General features: G+C 41.5%; 1 protein-coding gene across 2 annotated transcripts in view; it reads left to right on the forward strand.

Moving 5' to 3' along the window:
- Positions 1–14194, forward strand: part of PRICKLE2 (prickle planar cell polarity protein 2) — a 351667-nt gene that overhangs the window by 154372 nt on the left and 183101 nt on the right. The window contains exon 2 of one of the 2 annotated variants that reach the window (XM_072598767.1): positions 6573–6676. The exons of the other annotated variant lie outside the window; for it this stretch is intronic. The gene's annotated coding sequence lies outside the window, so the exon portion shown is untranslated. The remainder of the gene's footprint in view (positions 1–6572; positions 6677–14194) is intronic. 2 annotated transcript variants of the gene reach the window in all.

Here is a 14194-nt window from a genome sequence, read left to right on the forward strand (position 1 = left end):
TGTTTCTAGCTTTTATTTCCCAGACTACAGAAGCCTTCCTGATTAGCTAGAACCACTTACCACCCTCCATAATCTGCATACTCCTAATTCTTTGGGGTATATATCTCGCTAGATATGTAATTACAGTATATGCAGTCTCTATACCTAGTGATACCGAAATTTGTATTTATTTCTCTGATTGGGTCTCTTTGAAGGTAGGCCCCTCAGGGGGCCCCTCTGTTTCTAGCCCGACTTTGCAAACTTACATACTATCTGTCTAAGTGCCAGGCCCCTCAGAGCACATAGTAGATATTTGCTAGGGACAAGGAGACAGTAATTTTCTTCTGATTCCATCCAGGTCAATGTTGGTTGCATGATTAAGCTGGTCATCATGTCATCAGAGCAGTTCGATCCTTTTCAGCTGCTTATGCGGAGATTGTAGCCACATTCTTCCTAGAATCAGGTTCTCTGTTCCCTCCACAAAGCCTTTCCTGAGCCTCCCCCTGCCTCCCCCAGTTGGTAAGGCTCTCTCCCTCTTGAATTTAGTTTGTTATATTTCTGCTAGATTTTGCATTTACTGATTCATTTATGTATCATGCTTCCCCTCCTCCTAGAACATTTCCTTCTCAGTCTTGTATCCCCTATAGCAAAGTGCCTGATGCCTTATTGTTCAGTCATTTCAGTAATGCCCAACCCTTCATGACCCCATCTGGGCTTTTCTTGGCACAGATACCGAAGCAGTTTGCCATTTCCTTCTCCAGTTCATTTTACAGATGAAGAAACTGAGGCAGACAGGATTAACTGACTTGCCCAGGGTCACCCAGCTAGTATCAGAGGTTGGATTTGAACCCAGGTCTTCCTGACTCCAGGCCCAACTCTCTATCCATTGTGTTACCTAACTGCCCTTTAATAAAAGTTGGTTAATTTAATTCTTAAGAAAATGCTTCTTGATTTGAGTTGGCTTTAAAACACAGCAATCATTTATTATTATAAGCATGTATCAAGCCCCTACTATGTTCCACGAATTGCCTTAGGTACTTAGGTTACAAAGACAAGATGAATTAATTGAGTTTCTCAAGGAGTTTACATCCTATCTGTTAAGTAAGTTGGTCTAGTTCTAATCTAAAGATCAGAAGGAAAGTTCTACCCCGCCCCCCTTCCTAAGCATCAGTTTCCTCATCTTTAAATTGAGGAGAGCTGGCCTCCATGACTTCCAGGGTCCTTTTCAGATCTAAACCTATTCTGCTATGCTCTTTGGATAATACAGAAGTCTCTGATGATGCACACGTGCTAAAAGGACACAAGGATACATGTGCTTTTACTCTTTGCCACCCACCCAAAGTCTTAGCTCTCCATTCTGGTCTTTGAGAGATGAGACAGCTTTCACAGGAGATCTAGGATGCCCAGAACTGCAGAGTGGTTTCCAAAGGACAATGCCACCGTTATGGATTGTACTGTTTTATACTTCAATAAAGAGAAATAACAATGGAAAAGTATGTCACCACTGCCAAGAAGCACCTGTCTGAAGCAAAGACATTCCTAAATCTGGGGGGGATATACACACATTACATGGAGGATAAGACAATGGAAAAAGTCAGACAAAAGACCTGGGTTCAAATCCTACCATAGATATGTACTAACCGTATGACCTTGGAAAAGTGTCATCACCCTGAGTCTTAGTTTCCCCATCTGTAGACTCATGAGGTTGGATTAGGTGGCCTCTAAGGGCCAATCCAATTCTTGAGCTATGATCTTATGACCTCCACTGCTTTGTGTCTGTACCGCATGAATCTACCATTCACGTCTGGCACTGTTCTATCCTGGTTCTCCTTCTACCTGTCTGATTATTCCTTCTCAGTCTCATTTGCTGGATCTTCATACAGGTCGGCTTGCTAATGGTGGGAATCCTCCTAGGGTCTGTCCTCGACATTCTTCTTCTCCCACTATATTATTGGTGATCTCATTACCTTCCATGGGCTTCCCCTTCCAGATTGATTTTTTTTTAACTAGGTAGAAGAGGCCATCTCTGCCTCATTTCTTACCTAGCCTTAAGTCAACTCAAACTGAGACCTGTTAAAGAATTTAGCTTAAAAAGGCCAAGGTCTCCCACTACATCCAGGGCTATCTCCAGGTATCCTGATGTATATCTTGCCACTGGACCCAGATGCTCCAGAGGAGAAAGTGAGGCTGGTGACTACTCAGCTCTCCCTCACTTAAATCCAGTTCACTTGCATGTCATGACATCATCTCCCTGATGCCATCGTCCTCTTGAAGAATGAAGGACAAACAACAGCTCCCATGGATTCAGTCACCATCTCTATGCAGATAATTATGAGATCTACTTATCCAGCTCTATCTAACTCTCACCTAACCTCCCGCTTCATATCTCCAAATATCTATCAGATGTCCCATAGACAAAACTGATCTCATCAATTACTTCTCTATACCTATCAAGGAAACCACCATCCTTCCAGCCACCTGGGCTCTCAATCTAGGTGCCAGCTTCTTTTATATCACCCCCCTCCATATCCAATTATCACCAAGTTCTATTGATTTTACTTTCCTAAAATCTCTTCTTTCCCCTAACACAGGTCCTCATCACCTCATGTCTAGACTATGACCATAGCCTTCTGACTAGTCTGCCTACCTCAAGTCTCTCCCCACTCCAGTTCATCCTGCTCTCAGCTGTCACACTAGAGCCTAGGTCTAGCCAGGTGGCTCCATTACCTCCAGGACCAAATAGAAAATCCTGTTTGGCATGAAAAGCTCTTCATAATCTGGTCCCTTCCTACCTTCCTTCTTCCAACAACAATGGCCACCTTGCTTTTCCTTACCATCCTTCATGCCTGGAGTGTTCTCACTCCTCACCTTCATCTCCTGGCTTCCCTGGCTTCCTTCAGATCTAAGCTAAAATGCTGCCCTTCTGCAGTCCTCCTTAGCTCCTAGTGCCTTCTTGCTAATAACCTTATACCCTTAATTCTGATTGTAAACAGTTGTTGCTTAGTACTTCTTTCATTAAACTCTGAGCTCTTTGACAGCAGGGACATTTTTGTTTATTTGTTTTGTCTTTCTTTGCATTCTGAGATCTTAGCACAATGATCACCTGACATACAGTAGGTGCTTACTAAATGCTTGCTGCTGCTACTATTAACAAATTCTCCTTTTCATCCTTTCAAAGAGCAGGGAGGGGAAGAGACTGAGCTTTCCAAGCCTGCATCCTAAATGGCACAAGAAAGAAGGAGTCAAAACCACAGAATTTTTAGGGGTAGAAATGAAGGCCTTTGATATCATCTCATTTAAGGTCTTTGCCAGCTCCAAATCTTAGGAATTTTGAAACTTCGTCATTTTATAAATTGAGACCGTGACTATCAGAAAAGTGAACTAACTTTTCCAAGTATGTGCGTCCGTCTGTCAGTCTATCTAATTTCTTTTTCCTCCTCTTCGTTTTTCTTTCTCTCTTTTTTCTCTTTCTCCCTTTGTCTCTCTTTTAATTTCTTTCTCTTTCTTCTTTCCAACCATTTGTGTGTGTGTGCGTGTGTGTGTGTGTGTAGACAGAAAGATTTAAACTACTGGAGCTTAAAAGTCCCTAAGACTTTTGGGACACCCTCTGTGTAAGATACCTGTGCATATGATCTGAGTTCCATTTAAACTGAGATTCCTTTAATCATTTGTTTCCATGAGAAAAGTGTGGGATTCACTTGAATTGCTGCTAGATGCTAGGGATGGATGCAAAGACAAAAATGAATCAGTCCTTGTTCTCTGGGTTCTTCATTCTACCAGACAGGAAGAATTACACTGGATCTGCTTGGCCCCAGAGAACAGAACTGGAAACAGTGGGTTCGGGTCACAGGGACAAATTTAGACTTGGTGATAAGGAAAGAAAAACTAAAACAACCAAGACAACAGCAACCTCCTAACAATTTAGAGTCCTCCAAAACTCTGGAAGGGTCTGCTTCCATATTAGTGAATTCCCCATTCCCTGAGGCGTTCAAGCAATGGCTCCATGACAAATCATCAAGTTTGTTACACAAGGAATTTTTGTTTGGCTATTGATTGAACTAGAGGCAGTTGGTTGACCCTTAGATGAGTCACTTAGCCATTGTTTTCCTCAGTTTCTTCATCTGTAAAACAAGGATAAAAATAACACCTTCCTCATTCCCTTATAGGGTTACTGAGATATTAAATTGAAATAATATTTGTAAAATGCTTTGCCAGCCTTGCACAGCTAGACGGCATAATGGATGGAGTGTGGAGCCTGGAATCAGGAAGATCTGAGTTCAAATGCAGCCTCAGACATGTACTAGATGTATGATTCTGGGCAAATCATTTAACCCTGTTTGCCTCAGTTTCCGAATCTATAAAATGAGCTGAAGAAGGAAATGGCAAACCACTTCAGTATCTCTGCAAAGAAAACCCCAAATGGGGTTGCAAAGAGTCAGAAATGACTGAAAAACAACAGATTGCAAAGCTTAAAACTACGTGAATATTAGGTGGTGGTGGTGTTGATATGACCTCTGAAGTCCAGACCATCTCTAAAGATTTAGCTTTGGAAATTAAGTCAAAGTACTCTGGATTTCCTGTAAACTTCATGAAAATTATGAGTTTTATTCCAATAATTCTTCAGACAGTAATGGCTAGATACAAATCCTAAGAAGGCTCATGAATGTGGTTCCAAAAAAGAGGAGAAATGATTTAGAAAATTCATCCTAACGCCCACAAACAGAAGGGGCTTATCCAATTTGATTTTCTCTAGGACCTCATTCAGATTCTACCAGGATCTTGCTGCCAAGCCTCAGAAATGACAGGCACATGGAGTGTCAGAAGCACAAGGGGATAAGGAATTTCTGGTTTACTTTTCATAAATTGATACTAAAAATTTTATCAGTCGATTCTGCTCTGTCTATTAATACATGGATGGGAGGGATGTCTCGTGAGGACTTTTTGGCAACCTAGGAAAACTGAGCTGTGGAGCAGAACAGTGCTATCTCATCCAAATTGCAGAAACATCATTCAAATGTAAAAATCAATCTGTATGTTCCAGCATACAGATTAATATTCCACATTAAAACAGAGGTGTGATCATTGCCTACATATGCGTGGGCTCACACAAACACATCACCACCACCACCACCACCATCATCATCGTCAATTTTATTGTCATCATTACCACAGTGAACATTTACAGAACACTTTAAGGTTTATGAAGCACTCTTCATCCTGTATCTACCCTATGAGATAGCTATTATAAGCCCCATTTTCCAGAGACTCAAAGAGGTTACCAAGGGTCATGCAGCCAATATGTATCTGAAGTAGGATTCAAACCTAGCTCTTCTTGACTTCAAGTAAAACACTCCATAGTCCTATACAGCACACCCACCCCACCCCTCCTGCTTTTCTTAATACTCCCCTCAAACAAAAACATTCTCCTACCCCTTGCCCTGCCCAAAGTAGGGGATTGTTAACAAATTATCCTTGTTTATTCATTTCAGTAGTGCCTGACTCGTCTTGACCACATTTGGGGTTTTCTTTTCTGGAGTGATTTGCCATTTCCTTCTCCAGCTCATTTTGTTAGATGAGGAAACTGAGGCAAATAGGGCTAAATGACTTGCCCAGGGTCAAACAACCAGTAAATGTCTGAGGTCACATTTGAACTCAGGTCTTACCGCCTCCAGACTCCATGATCTATGCACCGTACCACCATTTTAGAGGATACCAGTGGGATGTTGTCCTTGTCAGCCCAATTTGAGAGTTTACAGGGCCATCCCTCACTCTGTCATCGTCTCCAAGGTCACAGGAGGTTGCTGTCCTTTTCTGAATCCACTCTTGTCTCATTCACATTACATCCCAAGATGTCACATTGTCAAAATTGAGGTGTTTGCCAAACTAAATGGTTTTGGCAGCCAAAATCTATGTGGTTTCCATAAACGGTTGTTAATTTTTTAAAGAAACTCTAAATTAATGGGCCACCTCCTGCCAGGTGAGTAAGCTATTCCTCAGGAGTACATTAGTCAAGCTGGGTGGTGTGTTAACACTTTAAGGCTTCGAGGGCAGCCTCTGTGGGCAAATCTCAATTATGCTGCAGCCCACTTCGGAACTGTTGTGTGTGTATCGCATCTTGGTAAAATACTGCAGGTTTAAATTCACTAGAGGACCTGGCAATTTAAGAGAACCCTGTGGTGAATCCTTTTGTAAAGTGATTAATTCTTTTGTAGGGAGAATAATCAGTTTCTGATTATTAAGACTGTAAATTTGGATTTTTTTAATATTGGATTTCTTAAAGCAACACACACCTGCATTGCCCTGCATTGGTAATTTAATCAACTGGAGCCTTGACAAGTCAGGAAGAGCTAGGTCTGGCTCCTGAGCTGTGTGACCACAAGGAAGACGCATAACCTCTCTGAACCTGAGACAGCCCTCAGTGGAAAAAAGCAATAGATTTCACATCAGAAGACTGGGTTTCCAACCTGCCCCTGCCTCTTAGACCTCTCGTGACATTGAACAAACCACAGCTTGCCTGGGTTTCAGTTTCCTCATCTATAAAATGAAGAAAGTCCCTTCTAGCACCAAAGTTATGACATCTATTCTCTTAACAGAATCAATTAAGCCATAACTGGATTGCATCTGACCTCGTCAAAGGGAGTTTCTGCACTGCCTAAATCGCTGATCCTTCGTCACATAACTTGATGGCATAGTAAAGGTAATCATAAAAACAGTAGCGATGATGGCCAGCTAGCATTTCTGTAGCATTTTAATGTTCATGTATTAACTTATTTAATCCTCACAACAACCCTGGAGATCGGTGCTATTATTACCTCCATTTTACAGATGAGGAAACTGAGGCAGATTATGGAAGTGATTTGCCCAGGCTCACTCACCCAGCTGGTAATTGTCTGAGGCTGGATTTGAACTCAGGTCTTTCTGAATCTAAGCACAAATATCATCCATGAAACCAGGTAACTGTCTCCTAATTTAGTATCTGTGTGGAGAATGTATTGAAGAGGGGGAAGACCAGAACAGAGGCTATCAGAATAAGTCTGGGGAGAAGTGATGAGGGCCTGAGGTAGGGCTGAGGTTGCCTAATTGGAGATGCAGTAGAAATAGAATCAAAAAATCTTAGCAATTGATCAGATATGAGGATGCAAAAGGGAGAAGGAATTAAAAATTATTGCAATTTTAAATGTCCTTGTGTCTTGAAGGAGTTAATGCATTAAGCTAGTGTGCAGATTTCTGCCTTTTTACGTTGAGTTTGTGAAGACTGAGGAATGAAAAATACATTCTGGTCCCAGTCCCACAGATGCCCCTTATTAACCTTGAAGCAACAGATAACTGTAAACACCTGACTTCATTGACAAGCCCATCCATCAGTGCTGGTGACATTTTTCACCCACACTCTTTAATGGACTCTATTATCATGAAGGCTGGATTGAGTGATGCTTTATGATAAGGCATGGAGTATTCATTTTTCCATCTCATACAAAACACATACACACACACACACACAGAGAAGTATCTGCTAACAAAGTATCCTTTAATGGCAGTTTGAAGAGTAGGAGGAAACAATCTGTTTTCTTACACAAGCTAAATTATTTGGATAGAATTCATTATCAAGATTTCCTGCGAAATGTCTTTGGCTCAAGGTGGGGGAAAAGTATTTGGGGCAAGTTTTCATCCTAGGCTTCTTCTGAAGTGGCTCAATTCCCTTTGTCCCCTGTTGATGTTCAAGGAGAGACTGGATAACCAAATAGTGAAGGGGATATGTAGACATCAGGAAAGGAACATGAGCAAGGTGACCATTCGTGTCTTTCCAAGCCCTATGATTCTATAATATTAGCCAATAATCCTTATAACTGGGCCCCTGTCGAGTTACATATTTCTCTTGAATACCAGCCATTACCAACCCCATGGAAAATTTTTTTAAAAAGGCATAAAAGATATTGAACATAACTTGCTTTGAATGCTTCATTAGCCAGACGTTAGCATTCGTCATTTGTCGTTGCCAAATATCATGGGAACCTCGGAAATGAACTATTGTGCCAGGAGGTTGTGGAGAAAGCCCCCTTTCTGCTGGACTGAAATGATTATTTTTGTTCCAGAGTATGGCTGTCCCTACTGGTCTCCCTGGGAGCACTTTACTGGCTATAAAATATAGCGATTACTATGGTAATCATGTTGCAGGGGTAAAATGACTTTGACCTACTTGTTAAAATGCAGTGTGTATTAAAATAAAGAGTGTGAGCTTAAAGCTAAATGAACTCAGAAGACAAAAGGAGAAGCTAGTGCAGGGCCTGGGAAGGTCTTAGATTTCGACAAGTATTTGACAAGCATTAGACTTTCATGCCCAGATCCATCAGTTTCAGTGGGGGTTATTGATTAATGACTGATGCATGGAGATATGGAATGTCCTCCCTGCTCTCTATTGGCTTTTGAAAGAGAAGTGCAAGTTTGGGGCCTCAAAGTGCTGAGCTGGGGGAGGGGGGGAGAGTACATGCATTTATTAAGTGCCTACTACGTGCCAGAAAGTACTTTACAAATATTATCGAATTTGATCCTCAACAACCCTGAGGTGTTCAGCGCTATTATGATTCCCATTTCACAGTGGAGGATCCTGAGGTAGGCTGAGATCATGCAGCTATTAAGTGTCTAAGGTCAGATTAAAACTCAGATTATCCTGACTCTAAACTCAGTGCTCTATCCAATGCACTACCTAGCTCTAAGAATGTTGATGCTATTTGTCCTTCATCTTGAAGAGGACCAGGGACATCATGGGTAATGTCTTGACTTGTGTGTGAATTGGATTTAAGTGAGGTTGACCACTTTGCGCTAAGTGAGGCAGAGTTGTTAGCCTTACTCTCTTTCCTGAGTCCAGTGGCAGGATAAAAGTCAAGATGATGTCGCAAGATGCAGTGGATGACCTTGACATCTTCCATGTCTAACCAAGCTCTAAGAATTCCACAGTGCCTGCTTCTGCCACTTTCATGGCCAGGGAACAAATTGTTCTCATCTACCAAAGGTTAATATTATTGCGCATATGATAAATAGGTACAAACCTCATAGAAATACTTTTGGGACAAATGGTTGTCATCCATAGGGCAAGTAAAGGTATCTGCCAGTGGATTTGGTGAGCGTAAAGGGAAGGAGTTTACTTATGGATATATCTTATGGAAAAGTTTTCCTATTTGTTATTATTATTATTTGCTATCTTGAGAAGTAGTGTGGTATAGTAGATAAAGCTTTGGATTTGAATTCAAAGGAGTTAGAGGTCCTTAACTCAAATTCTGGCTATGTGATCATGAGCAAAGAAATCATTCAACGTCAGCACTCCTCCGTTCTTCATCTTGAAAACGAGAAGGCTGGACTCGGTGACCTTGAAGGCCCCTTTCAGCTCCAGATCTATGATCCTCTCAGTTTCTGGTTCGCAAATGACAAAAACAAAATCCTTCTTTCTCCGAAACTTCCTCATATTACTACCCTGTAACCTAGAGCTGCCAAAGATGTAACTGCTGGAGCAGAAAACTCTCTCCCCAGCCCCCACTCTCCCACCTACACAACAAACCAATTTGAAGAGCTGACTTTTTGCTATCTCATGATTTCCAGGGCTCAAAAGAAAGCCCTGACTCTCCAGCTGATAAGTGCCTGCCATCATTTGGGGCCGTAATTATTCTTGCTTTGGCATAGATAATTTTGATGCATTTTCACTCCCGAGCTGGGCAATTATCAGAGTTGTATAAATTGACCTCTTAATCATTCCTGAAATTAATGGAAATTACCCTTAGGCAGGCTGGTGAATTCAGGACCCAGCAGAGCCAATTCACAGAGCCCTCCAGGAACTTAAAGGCAAAGTAAGATGGGTCCCTGTAGGTAGATACAAAGTGACTCCTATCCTGACCAAAGTCCCACAATCCTTTTCTGATTTAAGATGTTCAATTATTCAGGAAATGGGAAAGGGAAAGAAGGGATCACTCCCATCCTCTGATCACACAGCTTTTAATCAATAGTTTCAATCCTCCTCCACTAATCATTTTCGTAGTTCTGTGAATCATGTTCTTTCTCCTGGCAATTCTGGTAGCAGAATTATGGGAAGTGGAAATGGCAGAAATGAAGAGAAACCACTCAGGCTAGGCAGGTAGAAAGCCTCTGGATTGCTACAATAAAGAGACCAGACTAGCAAACTATGAACTGAAAGATCTTAGCCTTATTTCCTCTTATTCTGATGAGGCATAGCGGGAAAAGGTGAAGGCTATTCAGAATGCAGGAGAAACTCAGTATCTTGGATGTTAGTTTTTAGTTTAATTAACAGTAATGATAACAACAAGAGAGGTAATGGATTGGATTGGAAGCAAACCTGGAAACTAGAAAAGCTCGGGTCGTCTCAAATCTGACACGTTCTGGCTCTATAACCCTGGATAAAGGAGACTCATAGTTCTCCATCCTCCCACTGCAAACATTCTCACTGGCTGTCCCCCATTCCTGGAATGCCTCCCTCTCCTTTCTTCAAATCCTATCCTTCCTAAAGTCTCAGCTCAATTTTGCAAAATTAGGTCATCCTTAATTTCAGTGCCTTCCTCTGGAGACTATTCTTTATCTTATCTGTACACGGTTATTTGAAAGTTGTCTTCCCCCTCAGACTATGGTGATTTCTTTGTATTCCCAGAACTTAGAATATAGTAGGCATTTAATAAATGGGAGTTGACTGACTGATTGATTCAGATAGAAATAGATTCCATAGGTTGCATCTTGACTTAGAAAAAATATATATGAATGTTATCTATGTAAATATTATGGCCTGCAGGCCACATGTTTGACACTTCTGGCTTAAGGCACTGCCCGAGAGTCACACAACTAGTTAAGTGTCAGTGGTAAAATCTGAACCCATGGCTTCCTGATTCCAAGCCCAGTTTTCCCTCCGTCACACTGCCTCTGGAACCCTCCATTGGATAATTCGACATCTTTAATGAAGTAACTTTCTTCAAGACATTTTTAAATATATTATTGATGGTCCATTTTCTTCATATCCCCATTTATTCCTACTGACTCCCCTTCCCTGTCCCCCAACTTGAAGTCTCTCTGTAACTAATAGGTATAGTCAAACACAAGAAATCTACACATTAGTCATGTGTGAAAGAGTGTGACTCCTTCCTTACCTCTAGCCCACCTTCTCTCTGCCAAGGTGGAAGAGGCTTGCTTTATCATCATTCTTCTGGAGTCATGATTGGACATTGCATTTGGTCAGAGTTCTGAAGTCTTTCCTTGTCATTTTCTCTTCTGTTATTGGAGTCCCTGGATAATCTGTTCCCCTGGTTCTGTTTGCTTCACCCTATATCAGTTCATACAAATCTTTGTAGTTTTCTCTGAATTCTAAATACTCATCTTTTCCTACGCTGAAATAATTTTTATTTGAGCCTCCAGTCTTGAGAATAATATGACACTTTTGCAGAAGAAATGGGCTTTGACTTTAATTTCACCCAGCAATCCATTATGAAATACTTGTTTGGAACAAGGCCACATGGTGGGCACTGGAAATGATTTGACAGGGTTTGCCTGTCTCTGATGAAGTAGGATGGCTCCCTGGGTTTAAAGTAGTAGGTTGCCTGCAAGAGCACAATAGGCTCACCCCTCCTCTATACCACCTAATCCACCTAGATTCTTTCTAAAGAGCCCAAAGCATTCTGTAGATAGTATTCAGCAATCGGCTTAGCATCACCCATTTGAGGTCAAGGGATTAGGGTCTATTGCCCTGTTCTGGCTGAATGGACAGATTATTCTTTCAGATATTCTCCAAACATTCTCTCACTTCTATCCCCTGACTTCCTGTCTTCTGTGGGAGTCATTTCCAGGTATCCCCCTTTCCCCATTGCTAGTGCCAAATCTTGTCACTTCTTTCTTCCCACTATCTCTTTACACAGACCCCCTTCTCCCCATTCACACAGCAATCGCCCTAGTACAGACATCATCACTTCCTTCTTGGTTCTGTTTGGTCTATCTGCCCCAAATAACTTCCCCTCGAGATTATCATCTATTTATCTTATATAGGTGCTCCCCCCATTAGAATGTGAATTTCATCTTTTTTGCCTTTCTTTGTATCCCCATAACTTAACATGATCTTGGTCCATAGGGAAACACTTGTTGGGTGACTGAGGTTATGCTAGTTCATGGGATGGTAGATTTAGAACTAGAAGGAATCTTAAAGGTCATCTAGTCCAATTCTCTCATTTTACAGCTGAGGAAACTAAGTCCCAGAGAAGTAAAATGTCTTGTCCATGTCACTACAGACAGTAAGTGGCTGGGCTGGGAATCAAACCTGACTTTTCTGACTTCAAATACAGTATTCATTCCATTAGCTTTCCATGAGCAATTCATTGTAGGTTTGTTAACCACCTATTAAATGCAATTTGGCAGTATGGACAGTGAACTAACCTTGAAATCACAAGAACCTGGGTTCAAGTGTGAACTCTGACACAGATTGTGACCTTGAGCGAATCACTTAACATTTCAGCATCTCGGATTGTGTCAGAGAAGGTCCAGACTTGCATTAGGAAGGGAGAGAGTTGCCCATGGAGACCACGTCATAGGTTAAGTAAAAGTCAAATTAACATACACATTTGTGTGTGAACACACACACACACACACACAACTACATGCAAGTTACCCTACTAAGCTTTTAGAAGGGAAACTTCTGCCAAAAGTACAATATCCTTTCTGCTTTGTTGACCAAAAAAAATAGGTCCCAGGGCATGGACTGAGCTTAATTCAGACTCCCTGTATTAGAGACCATGTACTTAGGAACAGTGATCACAAGTGCTTCCATGTGTAAGTCACTTGATAATTTACAAAGGGCTTTAATGGCTATTATCTCATTTGATACAGAATTCTAGTGAGGGAGGGCAGTGCAAGTATCATGATCAGCTTTTAATTCAGGTCGTTAATTCTTCCAGGAAACTTTCCCTGACACCGACCTACTCCCTCTGGCTGAGAGCAAGATATTCCCCCTCACCTTCTCCTAGGGCCCTTGGATTCAGTTTACCCCTTGTATACACCTTGTATCACGTCATGTTTATTGGTGCACGTACCATAGGCATCCACGATGAAGTGGGAGACAGTCAAGCTGAGTATGCCTGGCTTCCGATACATACGGGCTGGATGACCCCTGCCCAGCTCATTTCACCTCTCTTATTTTCCTTTTTCTCCTCTGTAAAATGAGGAAGTTGGGCTCAGTGGTCTTGAAGGTCCCTCTCTAGCTTTAAATCAATCATCCTCTAATCTCCCCACTTGGATGCATGGAATAAATGTTCTCTGTCTTCCCTTCATGTTCTCTGAATCCTCCTAGGCTCTCAAAAAGAATCCCTTCCAGTGGTTATTCTCCCTAATTTGTTAGAGCTTTCTTTCCCTCCTTAAATTCTATTGTGTTGACTTATCCATGTAGAAACTGTATCCCTCCTAGAGAATACCAGCTCTTTAAGAGGCAAAGACTTTTTTTTTTTTGGTCTTTGTACTCCCATCTCCCTGCTTGGTGCCTTGCACAAAGTAAGTTGTTAATAAATGCATGTCTAATTGGATTGAATTGACCTTGGACAGGTCACCTCCTCTTTGAGCCCTTTTCCCCATCTGCAAAGCTCATCCTTCTGAGGGAAGCACTTGGAAAGGCATAAAACAGTATGTAAATGGGAGCTATTATTGAAATGAATAAAATTGGAGTGATCATTTTTAAACTCCATCAGTGCCCTAAGAAAAGGCTTTCTGGACAAGTCAGCTCAGTTTATAAACAGGTAGGTTTTGAGTCATGAGATCTTGGATGCTAGAGAACATCTCTTGCAAACTCCATGTTTTACAGGTTGTATTGATGCCTAGAGAGGTGTAAGTGATCTACCCAGGGACCTGTATTCTTAGAGTAAGTAGCAGAACTCATATTTGAACCCAGTGGCTTTTGGCTTGTTTGTTTGCTGGTTTGAGTTTTCCTCTCATACCAATGTTCTTTTTCCTCAAACTCAGGTCTCCCAGACTCCGTATCTTTTCCATTATACCACTTCCCATTTGGCTAAGTAGAGGTCCAGAGAAGGCACTAGAAATGAAGGGAACTTTCAAACTTTCAATTTCAGTTGTGCTGCTCCTGGTCTCCCCTTCCAACACTACCTGATGAATTCTTACCTACTAAAACCCAACTTAAATGCCATCTCCTCAAGGTGATCCTTCCATCATCTCCTTGAACCTTCTAAGTCAG

This window comes from Notamacropus eugenii, chromosome 3, assembly GCF_028372415.1.
Source record: "Notamacropus eugenii isolate mMacEug1 chromosome 3, mMacEug1.pri_v2, whole genome shotgun sequence".
NCBI classification, from domain to species: Eukaryota; Metazoa; Chordata; class Mammalia; order Diprotodontia; family Macropodidae; genus Notamacropus; species Notamacropus eugenii.